The sequence below is a fragment of the Henckelia pumila genome, chromosome 1 (assembly GCF_033568475.1).
Source record: "Henckelia pumila isolate YLH828 chromosome 1, ASM3356847v2, whole genome shotgun sequence".
Classification (NCBI taxonomy): domain Eukaryota; kingdom Viridiplantae; phylum Streptophyta; class Magnoliopsida; order Lamiales; family Gesneriaceae; genus Henckelia; species Henckelia pumila.
Genome location: NC_133120.1, coordinates 119,676,554 through 119,691,944, shown reverse-complemented (window position 1 = coordinate 119,691,944; position 15,391 = coordinate 119,676,554). Strand labels below are relative to the sequence as shown.

Below are 15,391 nucleotides of genomic sequence, written 5' to 3'. Positions count from 1 at the left end.
ATTTAAACAATGATCAATCTTTTATTCAAAATAACCAAGTTAATCTCAAAGATTACAACACTTGAATCACAAATCCAGGTTCTAATACAATCTATATTACAATCACATGTAATACATAACTTAATCAAAAGATTACACTGAAAGATGTACAATACAATAATAACTGAGTACATCAAATACTGAAATCTTTAATACATCTGATTACAACTGAAATACTGTTTACAACAAAATACAGTATTTAAATTCATGCGGAAGTCTTTCATTCCGTCTACTGATCTTGAACATGAAGTTTCCTGTCTGCTACTCATGTCAGCAGAACTTCTTCATCTCAAGATCTAAAAGATAAAATCTTGCTAATCTACCGGATCCTTCCAATATTGTTGGGTTCCTAATCTGGTAGATGAGGCAAGATTTCCCTAACAATCTCTCCAACTACAAGTGAAGAGTCTTCCGAGGTGGCTTCCTTGGTCGACTCAGAATGGATGACTACATGTCACACATTTCATTCAACCCTGAGAAGCACCTGGCGTTGAAAACTGGATCTTCTCTTCCAGCTCTATCCTGCTGGGATCCACATAATACGATCCTCTGCTGCCAACCTTGACAATGACGATCTTGGAAAAGCCTAGACATCCTGCTATTCCAATTCCTGATACTGCTATCGTCATTGAAACCAAATTGTAATCCTACAATGGATAACCCAAAATCAATACTATGTCCCAAAGAATCTTATTGCATGCTCTAATACCATAAATTTAGTGACCCGCGCTGTGATCACCTACTAATCAGAACTTAAGCATGCAATTAATCAATAAAATAATCTTAATCAGAGAAGCTGCGGAATTAAAATAAGTCAAATACCAGAGGTGATCACGGCGCGGGTCACTACAAATCGACTCTTAACAGTGCAATTCAAATAATTCAAACATTCTTTCGGATATTACATCAAGTGTCGAAGGAACGAATAGATTCAAAGAAACATGGAAACGAGTATAAAATATGTCGATCGAGTTTTCGAAAAGAGACATGAACTAAAATGTTTTAAAACAATATATACATAAGTCCACTTACCTTCTTCCATTGACCTCGAATGCATATAGTGGAGATTAACATGTATCATCATCAATCATCAACTTTATGACAAAACTTAAGAGCTATATATCCAAGAATTCTCAAATGTCAACAATTGCATAATTGAGTATTCCTATGACAATCGATCTCTACGCTTTCGATATTCACTACTGTCAATTCTACTAGCAAATGGAAATTCGTGTAGTTATTCCGAAAAATACACCTTCCTACCACTAAGATCATTTAGAAGGAATAACTATATAGTAAATTTAAAGGGAAGAATATATGAAGTGGTAGCACTACAACAAAAATGCTTTTTCGCAGCGTGCATCGCAAGCTGCACAACTATAAGCTGTTGAAATTCATGGCTCATCGACAGCGCGTAAAGCATGCTGCGAAAAACATTATTGGCAGCGCGCAAAGCACGCTGAGAAAAAGTTATTGGCAGCGTACAATGCACGTCGCGAAATAGTTAATGGCAGCGCGCAAAGTACGCCGCGAAAAATTTATTGGCAGCGTACACTACATGCTGTGGAAAAACTATTGACGACACGCAATGCACGCCGCGAAAACAATTTTGCAGCGCACAATGCACGTTGTTGATTTGTATTTTTATATTTAATTATTTCATTATATTATACCCGTACAAATTAAAATAAATTCAAACTCAAACAATTATCATATCATCAACACATTTAAACAAAAGAATATAGTATATCATACAAACTAATTAATTCTAATTTTTATTATCTGAATAAGATATATATATATATATATAAGAATATAGTATATCATACAAACTAATTAATTCTAATTTTTATTATCTGAATAAGATATATATATATATATATATATATATATATCAAAGACTTGAAGTAATCGCTTCCAAAACCTATAACATCAATTCTCTTTGTCAACAGCTTGAGTAAGGTTCATATCAAAGAGTCATCCCACGCTAGTGTAGCACATAGAAAGGAATTATCCTCAAATTCATCCAACTCAATCTGTTAAAAAAATAATCTATTAGAAAGTGCAAGCACTGAATATGCATAGTGAAACATATTTCTATCAAACTTGGAACATGAAAATGAGTGATTTCATGCCTGGGGAATGAAAAGATCGAATGAACCAGCCTCATTCTTTACAGTGGACATCTTTGAGTTTAACTCCATATCCAAAAAACCATAAGCCTTTGAAGATGTCTCAGCCGGAAGAGATCTGTATAAACATCACATCACATTTACCATAATGGGAGTTTATTTGAAAACTCCATGAAATCATGTGGCTGAATCGATGCATCATGCGTTTTTTTTTTTTTAGTTTACTCAAATATGATTCTTTTGATATTCAAAACTAATGCTGGTCAAACTCAAACGATCTTAAGTATATTCAAAATAAATAAGCTCACATGCTTGAGGTATAGTATAACATTATTAGGTAATTAATGATGCCTATTGAAACAAACAAATGCACACATCGCATATATAAAACAAATAAAAAGTAGTTGAGTGAGAGAACTACCTCAAAATGATGTTAAATCAGTACCACCAGCTATATTCCAAACAATTTCAGTAGCTCTCTCTATGCCGATATCCACCAGTCCCAATTCCACCACCCATCTCATACTGCAAAATTTTCAGGATAAGAGATAAGGAGGAATTATACGTCCTCAGATACTAGTCTATTTCTAAGTAAATGTAAACACCAAAAAAAAAAAAATTTGGGAGTGCCTTTAATGCACTCCAATCACGACAGATTTGACCATTTGAGAAATGTCTGGTTATGTTCAATCATTCAGGTGTCAACAGTATAAAAATAACACTATGTTTTGAGACAATTATATCATCCAAGTCTCAAGAATTCCATAAAAAATTACAAAAAAATATGTTCTGAAACAGTTAAGAAATTCATTGTCGTAAAGAAAGAACATAAGACAATTATTTCGGTGGACCATGAAGTAGATAAATAACCATCTACAATTAAGAATTTTAGCTACAGAAAAGAATGATAATCAATCATGAATGTAATTTATAGTATTCTAAAAACTGTTGGACAATTTTTTATTTGTCCAGATAAAAATATCATGAAAGATTGACATGACAAGGTTTTCAGCCAAGCATCAGCACACAATCAAAAAATTGAATAGTCATTTCAAGGATTCCATATCCCCAGATCACTCGAGAACTTCGGAGCAATAAAATCACATCAGTAGAGATTTCCGATTATCGTTCATCTTTTAGTGAAGAATTACAATGAAATTAATATCAATGTCAGTGATAAGACCAAACAACAAATTATGATAGAATGAAACACTTTCATAGTCAGCGCCAAGGGATATTTGACCAGTAGGCAGCGAATGCTGAACTTACGGTCACGAACGAGTACACATCTGATTTTTCCGTGAGTTTTCCACTTGACGCGTATTCAAGTGCTAGATACCTATGTGTTTCGAACTAGTTATACATCTGTTTTCTTGAATCTAGTTCGGATACATAAATATATAAATTGAAAAATCAAGTGTTTGTTAAGTTGTTTCGACGTGATGGGATGAGATATTCGTACCCGAATGTCCAATGATCCTAACATGAGTACAGTTTTTTGAAGAAAGCTTAGCCAACCCGAAATCCGCCACATAAATAATTTCATACAAAATCACTTTAACATCAAAAATACTTTGTAAAAAATATTTATACGACAGTACCTTGGCCTCAAAGTTGTGGTCTAGTAAAATGTTTGCTGTTTTAATGTCTCGATGGATAATGCAAGGATTACCTATATAAATACATTAGATAGTTGAATATACATATAAATTTATTATTTATAAAAGCAATAATAAAAGAAGAAAATGAGAGAAAATTATAGTACTCTTCATGAAGATAAGCAAAGCCTTTTGCGGAGCCCAAAGCAATCTTAAGTCTCGTACTCCAATTCACCCAATCTAATGAGAACATTTGAAGTTTAAACACAATCGGCTCAACCATTGCATCTATAGCAACTAACAATCGAAAAACATAAAAGACAAAACAAAAACTCACTTTTCGACTACTCCAATAAACTCTAGCTAGCACCATTAAGAAAACCTGATTCACACCCTATGCTTGTTTTCACACCATGATCTGTAAATGCACACATTGCAACCAAACCAGTAGAGTCTTCATGCTATCAATCCACCGAGTAACAATCATGTGTTATATCTTGTCCACTGCTATCAACTACAAAATTAGATACTCCATACTCACAAGTGACCAAAAATATTAATTTGAAAGCAACAAAGATAACATAATCGAAACTTTCTTCGATTTTTTCTTCCACACACTAGCAAACACGAAGGGAAAAAATAATAAAAAACTCGATATTTCAAAATTCAGTATCATGAGTAAAAAAAACATTTGTTAAAAATTCCCTAATTCAATACCATGAAAATACCATAAAAATATGTAAGAAAATCTAACAAAACCATCAAAACTCACCAGAAAAAGCCCAAATTCCTTCTGGTTCAACTGAAAAACTTCGGGCTTGTCTCAGATAATATTCTAAGCTTCTAATTATAGCTAGATGACCACAAAACAGCCGAAAACCAGAGTGAATCACCGAAATAAAAAAAGAAGAACAGTGTGCCGCTTCACTCGCGGTCGACTAAGGTTCCCACCAAAAATTGGTGCTCAATTCGTCCAATACAAGCCACATACGGGATCAAGAAAGGTATGAACTGCTAAGGATGGTCGGGCGACTACTCTGCGGCGTTGTGCAGATGAAATCGAAGGTCAAAGGAAGAGGAAAAGAAAGATCGATGAAAATGAGAGAGGGATTTGGGTTTTTTATTTTATAAAATAAAATATAAAACGGTATCTTGTCTCTTATATTTTGTGCTATGTTAAAATTAACATTAGCAGCGCACACATTAGTTCAAGCTGAGATAAAGAAAATTGGCAGCGTGCATTAGATGTAAGCTATAGTTTATATAACATTATCAACGGCCCACGTTTAAGAGCACGTCGTAAAAAAGTGATATCTGCCGCGTGCATTAAATGCACGCTGTCATTTCTGTAAGGTTACCCAATATTAACAGCGCAGTCATTGGAGCACGCCGTAAAAAATAATATCCGCAGCGTACTTTTAATTTACGCCGTTGATACCATGCTACGAAAAGTTGATTTTCTTGTAGTGTAGGAGCAATGTTGTTGGATTAGATAATGAGAATGGCAATTTGCACGAATTGTTGTAATTGGAGATTTATATACACAAGACAAGGTTGACGAAAAGTTTAAAAAAATTAATTAGGAGAAGTTATTATTCATATTCATAGTAATTTAAGAAAATGAGTTACAATAATAATAATTCTATATTAAATACAAAAAAATACGTTAATCTACAAAAGCAAATGAGTTTCATAAACTTTTGAAGAAAGAATACAATTTAATGGACAATAATGTAGCCTTGAACGTGGGTTCATGTTTAGTGAAAATTAGGAATTTCAAAGATGTAAATAAAAATAAAGACCAATTAATTACCTAATTAATAATTATAATACGTTAGAGAACAATTAGTATGTATTTTTTTTATTGACCGAAAATAATGAAAATTTGGATAAAATCAACTAAAACATGAAAGATATTAATCTAAAATAAACTAATAATCTAATTTGAAAAATAAAAATCTTTCAATGAAAGGTAGGATCAAATTACAAGAATGCGATTTTATGGATATGGACGGATGAAATAATGATAGGATGTGTGTTATGACTAGGGGCCTTAAAATTCTAGAAAGAAGTTATGTCTTATTGATTAATTGAGATATAATGTCTAATTAACTATCCAATCAAAAATTATATTATTTAAGAATATAATTATACTTATCATTTAAAATATATAGAAAATAAAACAAAACGTATACTATATATTTAAGAAAAAGTACCAACTTAAATCTAAAATAATAAAATATTAATTTTGTTTTGCTAATATGTAAAAATAAATATTATAAAAATATAGTTTATTTAAATCGAAAAATTTATCATGAGTATCACATGCAACCAATTTGTTAGTTATCTTACAAGTCTCAAAACAAAATAATAAAAAATATAGCGATTGACGGTTATCAGGTTAGAGATTGACAGTGAAAAGTCAAGTGGGAAGGCAGTAAATATGTAAACCTAATGAAAATTACATATATTAATTATTTTTATTATTTATTATATTTCAAATGGTCGGTTCGGTTTTCTCGATTTTTTAAAATTTAGAACCGAAACCGGATCATAAAACCAAAACTATCAAAAATCAAAACCAGAACTGACCGAAAATACGTTTAGATCGAACCAAAAAAATCAAAATTTACGATTCGGTCAGTTTTTTCAATTTGAACCATTTAATGCACACACCTATCGGGAAGAGTCGAAATTTCGAGAATCTTGGTCCACCCTAGTCATACCATCTTTATTTCGAATGTAATTATTCCGAATATTTTTAATATATTTTTCAGCCGTTAAAAAAAATAAACTATTGCTTGTTTGGCTTTACTCACGTAGTTTAATGTTTTTTTTTTATAAAAAAAAAAATCAAACTTCATTAAGTAGAATTCATATAATCCATCAGTACAATGTCAAAAAGCCATGAAGGCACACGACCATGACACCAAACGAAATTAGAATGAGAAATTCGTGCCTCTCGCGCAAGTCTGTGAGCTACCCCATTTGCTTTCCTCCCCATATGTGACAGAGATAAACTCTGATGACTCCTGTTGGTTCCAGGTGCGGCATTACAAGATAGAAACTATGGAAATTGAAGAATAAATAGACACCAAGATTTACGTGGAAAACCCCTAAAAATTATTAGGGTAAAAACCACGGGCAAGACCAAAAGATTCCACTATAATATTTGGAGAATTACAACTTCTCTCTGTGTTTCCAAAAAGACACACTCTTTTATACATGAGAAAAACCTATCTCACAAATATATATAGAAATAAACAAGGAGATGAAGAACACTCAAGAATCAGATAAGAGAACTTGAGAATGAGACATTGCTCGAGGTTGAGGGATGCTCTGAATGAATTGAGGAATGCATCTATTTATAGATGCCAATCACTGCCTGAACCCTCGGTGGAACATGCAAATTCAAATATGAATTTGCTGTTGTGCTGTCAAAGTCTGTGGCTCATAAATGAGCATTTGTCCGTATGACACAACCAATTCATTTTCATTTGACACTTGCCCCATTTGACTTTTCAAACCAACATTTCTCCCACTTGGAGATTTGATTGAGAATCAAACACATCTCCACACATTCTTTCAATCTTGCCATTCTCGCTGCTTATGTTTCCGCGAGGCCACTTGAGGATCTACACCATTCGAACTTGTCTGTACTCACTGGCTTGGTCAGAAAATCAGAAATGTTATCCTTTGTATAGATCTTCTGCATATCCACACTTCCTTCCTCTACTACTTCTCGTACAAAGTGAAATTGAACTCCAATGTGTTTAGTCCTGGAATGAAAGGCTGAATTCCTTACAATGTGCAAGGCACTCTGACTGTCACAAAACAGAGGAATCTTTTCTTGTTTGTGTCCAAGCTCCTCCAATAACCTTTTAATCCATATTGCTTCCTTGCAAGCTTGAGTAGCTGCCATGTATTCTGCCTCCGTTGTAGATAATGCCACAACTGTTTGCAGTTTTGAAACCCAGCTGACTGAACCTCCTGCAACTGTAAACACATAACCAGTAGTAGATTTTCTTTTATCTAGATCACCTGCGTAATCTGAATCAACATAGCCCCTGAGTGTAAAATCTGATCCTCCAAAACATAATGCAGCATCCGAGGTACCCTTAATGTATCTAAGGATCCTCTTAACCGTGCTCCAATGCACTTGTCCAGGATTTGCCATATATCGACTGACTGCTCCCACTGTTTGTGCAATGTCTGGTCTTGTACAAATTATGGCGAACATTAAACTTCCCACTGCTGATGCATACGGTACTCGAGACATCTCCATCTTCTCTGCTTCACTGCTAGGACACATCTTAGAAGATAACTTGAAGTTAATAGGAAGAGGGGTTGAAACTGGCTTACTATCTTGCATGTTGAAGCGTTGCAAGACTTTCTTCAAATAATTTTTATGGGAAAGCCAAATCTTCCTGTTGCTTCTGTCTCGGTGAACTTGCATCCCTAGAATCTTGTTTGCTGGTCCCAAGTCCTTCATATCAAATTTCCTAGCCAACTGTGCCTTCAATTCTTGGACCCGATCTTTGTTGGGGCCTGCTACCAACATGTCGTCCACGTACAACAATAAAATGATATAATCATCATCACCAGACCTCTTGAAATACGTACAAGGGTCTGCACTGAGTCTGTTGTACCCAAGGCTCATGATATAGGAATCAAATCTCTTGTACCAACACCTCGGCGCCTGTTTGAGACCGTACAGAGATTTGTTCAACCTGCAAACCAAGTTCTCTTTGCTCTTTTCTGCAAAACCTTCTGGCTGGATCATATAGATTTCTTCTTCAAGATCTCCATGAAGAAATGCCGTTTTCACATCTAGCTGTTCTAGATGTAGGTCAAACACAGCACACAATGCCAATACTACCCTGACTGCTAAAAGTCGAACCACAGGAGAAAATATCTCATTGAAGTCAATACCTTCTTTCTGAGCGTACCCTTTGACAACCAATCTTGCACGATACCGCTCCACTTGGTTATTTCCATCACGCTTGATCTTATAGACCCATCTGTTACCGATAACTTTCCTCCCTCGTGGTAGTGTAACAAGATCCCAAGTTTTGTTCCTGTCCAATGCTTCCAATTCTTCCTGCATCGCTGTCATCCACAGGGATACATTCGAGCTTTGAGTAGCCTCATGGAAACTCGATGGCTCACCATCCTCTGTTAATAGACAATATGAAATGTTGCTTTCAGTGACATAATCTGAAAGCCAACCTGGTGGTCTTCTCTCTCGAGTTGACTGCCTCACTTTGGAAACCTCTGACTCAACTGGTTCTTGTTCCTCGTGCTCCGGTACTGCTTCACAAGAAACTTGATCTTCGTCTGTATTATTTTCCACCTGAATGATAGTAGTTTCTGAATTCTGTGTGCCTTTGTCTCCCTTCACTTTATCTTCCTCGAAGATAACATCCCTGCTGATGATAAGCTTGTGAACAGTAGGATCCCACAAGCGAAACCTCTTTACTCCATCAGCATAGCCCAAGAAGATACACTTTCTGGATTTGGAATCCAACTTCGATCTTTCTTGCTCATTGTACAAAACGTACACCGGACTTCCAAATGTATGTAACCAAGAATAATCGGCTGGCTTGCCAGTCCACACCTCCATCGGAGTCTTCAAATCAATCGCCACTGAAGGAGAACGATTGATGATGTAAGAAGCGGTTTTGACTGCTTCTGCCCAAAATGACTTTGGTAGACCCGCAGTACTCAACATGGCTCTTGTTCTGTCCAACAAAGTTCTGTTCATCGGCTCCGCCACTCCATTCTGTTGAGGCGTGTAAGCCGTCGTGAACTGTCTTTTGATGCCCTCATGCTGACAGAATGCATCAAATTCATCACTGGTATATTCTCCTCCATTGTCAGTCCTCAAACACTTGATTTTCTTATCAGAATCAAGTTCAACCCGCGCTTTGAAAACTTTGAAGACTTCGAAAACATCTGGCTTCTTCTTGATTGGATACACCCAACATCTCCTAGAGAAATCATCAATAAACGAGACAAAGTATCTCGCTCCTCCTAGGGATACCATCGGTGCTTGCCAAACATCAGAATGAATCAGCTCCAATATTCCTTTGCTCTTGGCAGTAGACGTGCCAAACTTCAATCTGTGTTGTTTACTGGTAACACAATGCTCACAAAAGGGTAGAGTCACTTTTGTAAGCCCTGGCAACAGCTTCCGTTCAGAAAGAATCTTCATTCCTCGTTCTGACATATGTCCAAGCTTTCTATGCCACAACACTGTTGATTCTTCTCCCGAACCAATTGATGCAACAGCTAGTTCCGCCTCTTTGTGTGTTTCCCCCAACAATACATAAAGATTTGCAGCAACCTTTTTTGCCTTCATAACCACAAGCGCGCCTTTCACAATCTTTATGATCCCTTTTTCGATACGGGTTTTGCACCCAATATCATCCAATTGCCCCAAAGGCAAAAGATTTTTTGTCAGAACCTTCATATGTCGTACCTCCTGTATGGTGCGAATAGTACCATCAAACATTTTGATTTTTATGGTTACTACCCCAGCGATTTCCAAGGCATGATCATTTCCCATGAATAAAGATCCTTCTGAGACTGGTTCATACTGATCAAACCATTCTCTCTTTGATGTCATATGCCACGTCGCTCCTGAATCCATAATCCATGCATCACAAAATTTGTGTCTGCCTTTCGCAACCGTTGCTGCTTCGCTGAATAATATTTCACCACCGCCTGAAGTACTGGCCACATTTCCTTGAGATCCCTTATCATGCTCTTCGTACACTCTCTCTTGAAGTGCCCTTTACCGCCACATTTAAAGCAGTAAATATTCTTCTTCTTAATTCTTGACTTGGATCTACCATATCTGTGGCTCCCACTGGAGTCACGCTCCGTCAATCTTCCTCTCGTCATCGGTAAAGCCTCTGCTTGCTTCGACGTTGCCAACCTATCTTCCTTGTTCCTTCGACGACTCTCTTCTCCAAGAACCACAGTTAAGACGTCGTCAAAATTTAAATTATCCGAAAGAACATTGTTGGTAACATTGATGATGAGCTGATCGTATGAATCTGGTAGACTTTGAAGTAGAAGTTCCGCACGTTCTTTTTCCTCTATTTATGCCCCATAGACGTGAGCCGGGAAAATAGAGTATTCAGTGTATTGATATGGTCGATCATCGATGAGGATTCCGCCATCCGAAGAGTATAAAGCTTTTTCTTTAGGAAAATCTTGTTGTGTAGTGACTTGACCTCGTACAATTTTGTCAGAGTATTCCAAATAACTTTTGCGCTTTTTATTTCAGAGATACTTGACAAAACTTCATCCGCTATAGCCAAGTACAAATTGGCAACAACATTGTGATTCATCTCATTCCACTTTTGATCGTCCGTGACGTCCGCCGGTCTATCTCCAATAGCTGCCAAGCAACGTTCCTTTGTTAGAATTGCTTGCACCTTCAATTTCCATAGCAAAAAATTGCTCCCATTGAACTTTTCTATCTCGTATTTTGCCGTCATCTTGACTACAAGAATCCTGCCTTATAAAATCTTCAAAAAATCTTTTCTGATATGGAAGATCAGTCACAGCTGCAACCACAGAGCATACTCAGAATTTTAAGAAATTTTATGCCAAGGCTCTGATACCACTTGTTGGTTCTAGGTGCGGCATTACGAGATAGAAACTATAGAAATTGAAGAATAAATAGACACCAAGAATTACGTGGAAAACCCCTAAAAATTATTAGGGTAAAAACCACGGGCAAGACCAAAAGATTCCACTATAATATTTGGAGAATTACAACCTCTCTTTGTGTTTCCAAAAAGACACACTTTTTTATACAGGAGAAAAACCTATCTCACAAATATATATAGAAATAAACAAGGAGATGAAGAACACTCAAGAATCAGATAAGAGAACTTGAGAATGAGATATTGCTCGAGGCTGAGGGATGCTCTGAATGAATTGAGGAATGCATCTATTTATAGATGTCAATCACTGCCTGAACCCTCGGTGGAACATGCAAATTCAAATATGAATTTGCTGTTGTGCTGTCAAAGTCTGTGGCTCATAAATGAGCATTTGTTCGTATGACACAACCAATTCATTTTCATTTGCCACTTGCCCCATTTGACTTTTCAAACCAACAACTCCAACATTCCCCGAATCTCTAAAGCTATCACTCCCTCCGGCCCAAGATTCTCAACTTGCTTGGTTACTGCTTGAACCGTCGATAATGAATCTGAAAAATTTTTAATGTTCTTGAGGCCCATACATAAACAAAAGTCCATCCCAAATCTGATAGTTGTTAGTTCTGCACCTTCTATCGATCCCAAATACCGAAGAACACCAGCTTTAGCTCCCACTATACATCCCTTAGAATTTCGGATCATGCACCGCTCCCACACTAATCTGGTTCAAATTCTCAATGACATCCGCATCCACATCTAGTTTTAGCATATTTGATTCTGGAGCCTGCCAAATATTTCCTGAGTTGTTTGTTCTCCAGGTATCCCTTTGTTCACAAGCGTTACCAAGTGCACGAAATGATCCCAATAACGAAATACACCAGTCCATATTAAAAGGTAGGCATATTCTACAAAGTACAAAGTATGTATATGTACATATTATATTATATACAAATACATGATTTTCCATAATTTTTTGAAATCGGAATTAGAGGGTCAAATTTGTTTGTTAAAATAAGTTATTTTTAAAAAATTAAGGTAGTAACTAGTAAGGTAGTAAGGTTACCCCTGCTTTTTTAGAAAAAATCTATTTTTTTTGTTGATATTTTACCTTTTCATATTATCCTTATATATTTTATTAAATAACCACCATACCTCCTACCCATCATTTTACATAATTTATCATTTTAAAAAAAATTAAAATATAAAATAGTTTTATTTTTTTAATATATGTTTAAAATTTATGATAAAATAATCTAAAACTATATATATATATATATATATATATATAAAACTATTTACATTACTTTCATAGTATATTATACCCTTTTGGTAATTTTGATAATAAAAGATTTTATAATACCAAGCACATCAACATCTTTAAATTATTAAAAATAAGTTTATCCAAACACTTTAACATCTTAATTATTTTTAAAGTACTCTTAAAATAGCAGCTCAATCAACACCATCTTAGAATTTAATTGCATCCTCAAATTTTCTATCGAAAATTTCACAAAACACTAGTGTACACTACCTACCAAATTATAATACGTAATTTGGTAACTATTATACGCTTTAATATATTTATTTTTCTAACAGTCTATCTAACATCTAACATATATGCATACCTATAACTTGTCTAGTGACTAAACGCTTTCAAATTTTTTTTTAAAAAAACATATTATATATATATATATATATATATATACATGCATACATATTATTTTATTTCGTTTACATATAAATATATTACTTTCAATTGTGAATTTTCTCTTGTACTCCTAATTTTGTTCATATTAATTATGTGTTAATGAAACCCTCTTATCTTCTTCTTTGTTAGTCCACAATTAATTATTTAAATATTATTTAAATTTCTTACTCATGTTTTCAATGGTTAATTACCTACGTGCAACACACACGCTCTTTCTTAGTCTAGCATACATATAAATATATCACATTGAATTGTGCATTTACGTAATTTCTATCCTTCATTTTTTACCTTATTACCCCACCATTAATTAATCATATTGTGTATTAATTAATATTTTTGTCAATCAAATATCTGTTCTAGGTATTAGATATTAATAAACATATATCTAATTATACATTGTATACGTGCATCACACATGCTCTTTTATAGTACATATTTACATATTTTTTAATGTCTTTGTGCAAAGATTCTCACTCAACTATTCTATGAAACACATATCTCTTTTGTGTGATTAATTGAGCTCTCTTCTGTTAGAATAATTTTTCGAATTCATTTAATATTTTCAAAAATTTTGACGAATAATGATTTCCGCTGCGAAAATTACGGGGGATCGAATCGCAACTCTTCGACATCGTCTCTTTATTTCTATAAATATGTGCATCATCAGATTCAATGGTATGTCTTGAATCAGTTTATTACCTCCATTGTATCCCGAGAGAGATCGTAAAAATATTTCTTAAAAGATAGCGTTTAAAACGTGCCTTGGAGTTCATCAAAATCTTTTATAATATTTTCGAAATTCTTCAACAGTTTTAAGAGATGTCTTCATTCAAGGATTTAACTCTGAATGAATCCGTGGCACAGTGTGAGACCTCGGTTCTAAAAATCTAATCTTGAATTAAACAACAATTAAGCATACAAGATCCAAGATTAAAAGCAATACTAATTTTTTTTAAAAAGGGTACCACGCTCGGGCGGTAGAAAACTACCGCTCGGGTGCGGGTGCTGTTTTGCTCAAAGGGGTGCGCTCGGTCTGCTAAAACTAGATTGACATGCTGATTCGACTTCTATACCGAGTCTCACTTCTATCCCTTAATCTCGAAGCTAACCAAGCCTCCTCTGACTTTATCCTGCCCCACTTGTTGCCAAGTACACATGCAAAACAAAAAAACAGTCGGATAACTCCGGTGAGAATGATATTCCCAGTAAAAGCAACAAAACATGAATAACAAGTAATATATCAATAACATGATATCCAGACAACATATTCAATGCTAATACAAATGAAATGCATGTCTTTAAAATTGGGATATCAATTCTGATAAACAAGGGATTGCTGCTATGCTTTTGGGGTCCCGAGGATGAGATCACGTAACGACTCACCGACTCTCCCAATCGAGGTGGTGTCACGTATCCCAATCCCCTAGACCTTGGTGTGATTATAAGGAGTATGCTGATGCTAGGTGAACTTCTACAACCTAGGCCACTCACAGTATAGCCCCCAAAACGTCTAAACAAAAAGGGTCATTCTGCCCGCTGAATTCAAAGGCTTGGCTCAAGATGAATTCATAAGAAAACATAAAGCATTAAGCCACATAACAAAAGCTCAAACAACAAAATACAAGTTCCACATTCTAGAACAAGTATTGATGCAAGTATGTGATTTAAGGAAAACTCAAGAAACAACTGTCTTGAGTGTGCTATCCTGCTAAAACGATGTCTTCTTGTACCTTTTGAATTGAGTAGCTCCAACTCTGGATACTCTACAAAAGACGTTATATCAAAATCTATACAACCTAAACAACAACGCTCAAGGTAAACTCTTTACCTCTCTTCGTCCAACTCTTCGACGATCGACTATTGCTAACTCTGGGCTCGACAAACTTCAAACGAATCTGTATGGAGACAAAAGATGATTAACAATGACGATCAACCAAAATGCCAAAGTTCTACAACTCAAAACGGTTCGAAATCCAAAAACTCAAACCTGTGGCATAACGACTATAACTGATCAAATCGGAAACACAGACAGCAGTACAACATTGCAAACAACTCAAATCAATGCTAAAACACCAATAACAACTCAAATCCAACACATCTCAAAATCTCCATTTTCGAATTATGCTTCCAAAAATCATAACAATTCCGAACGACGCTCTATTTCAAAACTGACTAAGAATAAACGATAAGAACTCGTTCAAGAACAACATAACCGAAACTCAATCGATTATAAAA

The 15,391-nt window shown here is 35.2% G+C and overlaps 1 long non-coding RNA gene across 2 annotated transcripts; it reads right to left on the bottom strand.

The window, feature by feature from the left end:
* Nucleotides 1–1,940: 1,940 nt before the first annotated feature.
* Nucleotides 1,941–4,876, bottom strand: LOC140875915 (uncharacterized). Of its 2 annotated transcripts, none has more exons than XR_012148611.1 (7): nt 4,542–4,876; nt 4,107–4,283; nt 3,937–4,009; nt 3,773–3,843; nt 2,593–2,696; nt 2,175–2,289; nt 1,941–2,075 (listed from the first exon to the last, which is right to left on the bottom strand). It is a non-coding gene; the product is annotated as an uncharacterized lncRNA (long non-coding RNA). The 2 variants fall into 2 exon arrangements; XR_012148610.1 differs by having other exon boundaries at nt 4,107–4,273.
* Nucleotides 4,877–15,391: the final 10,515 nt, after the last annotated feature.